The sequence below is a fragment of the Cynara cardunculus genome (genome assembly GCF_001531365.2).
Source record: "Cynara cardunculus var. scolymus isolate 2C chromosome LG 10, CcrdV1, whole genome shotgun sequence".
In the NCBI taxonomy this organism is placed as follows: domain Eukaryota; kingdom Viridiplantae; phylum Streptophyta; class Magnoliopsida; order Asterales; family Asteraceae; genus Cynara; species Cynara cardunculus.
Window position 1 is genome coordinate 8,369,588 of NC_037537.1, and position 1,469 is coordinate 8,371,056.

Genomic DNA, 1,469 nt, shown 5'->3' on the forward strand with positions numbered 1-1,469 from the left:
CTGTAAATCAATTTATTTTAATATATAATTATTATCATTAATAGTTTATATTCTTTTATTAAATTATACTCCTAAAATATGAATTGTAAAAATATACTCCTAAAATCAGTTTGATTACAAATAATTAACAGTCTAATCATGTTTCAATAACTATAAATGAAATAGTTTTATATATGGTTCACAACACCATGTCAAAGAGTCCATCTTTCATTCAAAGTATCTCATGAATTCATTCAAAAAACAGTGAAACAATTTCATATATTGTTTTGTTTTCATTCGTAAAACAAATGTCATTAATGAAACCACGTTATATAGTTTTGAAAATGTTTCAAAAATGAAATTAATTTCATTTTGGTTATGAACTATGAAACTATTTTCATTAATGAAATAATAGTATTCAGGTCTTGAAATGTTTCATTGACTGAACCATATTTAGTTTCATTAATAAAACCAATTTCATCTTGGCTAACAATGAAACCGATTTCATTTTGCTTAGGAAACATGAAACAAATTTAAAAATGAATTAAATATTATTATTCAGTTCTTGAAATGTTTTATTGACTGAACAATATTTAGTTTCATATGTAAAAAACCGAGTTCATCTTGGTTAGAAACCATGAAACCGATTCCATTTTGATTAGAAAGCAATTCAACAATTTTCACTGTTGAAACAATGTCATTCAGTTTTTGGAATTGTGGAGTCCATGAAACCAATTTCAATGATGAAACGAATTTCATTAACGAAAACATGTTATTCAAATTATTGGAAAATGTTCTATCGACTGAACCATATTTGGCTCAAATTTCATTATATAGACGAACAATGAAACAAATTTCACTAACGAAAAAACGAGATATAGTTTCCAAAATGTTTGTATTGATGAAATCAATTTCCAAAAATGAGACGAACAATGGTTTGTCAATTTTGTCATTTCTTGATTAAATATTAAACTTTTTATTTTATTTTTTACTTTCCTAATATAATACATTTTAATCATGACCATTGATCAAGAAAATGGATGGATGAGATTGGTTTGTAGGGTTTGCACAAAAGGAGGTGGTTTGCATTTAATCGCTCATCTTTCTCTTTCTCTCTCTCTCTCTCTCTCTCTATATATATATATATATATCTATACTATTTTATAAAGCATTTGGCTAAAACTCTTAAAAACTCTTAAAATTCTTAAAACTCTTAAAAACTCTTAAACCCGTTCATCCCTAAACGATTTCATCTCTATCTGATTTCATCCTATATTTGACTTCATGTAACTAACTGCAGATAAATACAATCAAATACAGGATAAACATCTCATTTTAAATAGAAAAAATCTAAAATATAATTAGTATAATCATTAAATTCTAACAGAATACTTAATTATTATCTTTATAAAATTTATAATATTAAACCAAAAATAAATTGTTTTATTATTAAACTTAAATTAAATTATATAAAAAAAATATTTTATATT